This window comes from Gregarina niphandrodes (genome assembly GCF_000223845.1).
Source record: "Gregarina niphandrodes unplaced genomic scaffold scaffold00032, whole genome shotgun sequence".
NCBI lineage: Eukaryota > Apicomplexa > Conoidasida > Eugregarinorida > Gregarinidae > Gregarina > Gregarina niphandrodes.
In genome coordinates this window covers 82398-82890 of record NW_011645801.1, presented here as the reverse complement: position 1 = coordinate 82890, position 493 = coordinate 82398, and positions in this window count along the sequence as shown.

Genomic DNA, 493 nt, shown 5'->3' with positions numbered 1-493 from the left:
CCCGTCCAGACTGGTCCGGTCCAGACTGGTCCGGTCCAGACTGGTCCGGTCCAGACTGGTCCGGTCCAGGCTGGTCCGGTCCAGATTCAGGGGATGCACGATCCGTGCGACAAGCTTCGGCATCCAACAACTCTGGTGTTGATGACCCTCGTGGTGCCGACCCATCAGTCGCCCGCTTCCATGACACCCGCTGGATAGCCGCATTTAAAGCAGCAATTTTATCGATTATCTCCGTCTGGTAATTCTCGCCGAATAACACACTAGAACCGGGATGCTCATGTAATATATCCTTGAACAATCTGACCATTGCATTCAGCGGCTTATACTTCGTAACGATACATATTTCAACCTCTTCTGGAACGGACTTCCTTATGTCCAACCATTTCTCATAAGACATTCTTGAGCAACCAAACGCTTTAGGAGTAGCTTGGATCCGTGAAATGGATTGAGAGTGAATGAGAGTGAATGCTCGAGGCGATGCTGAAGGATAAGA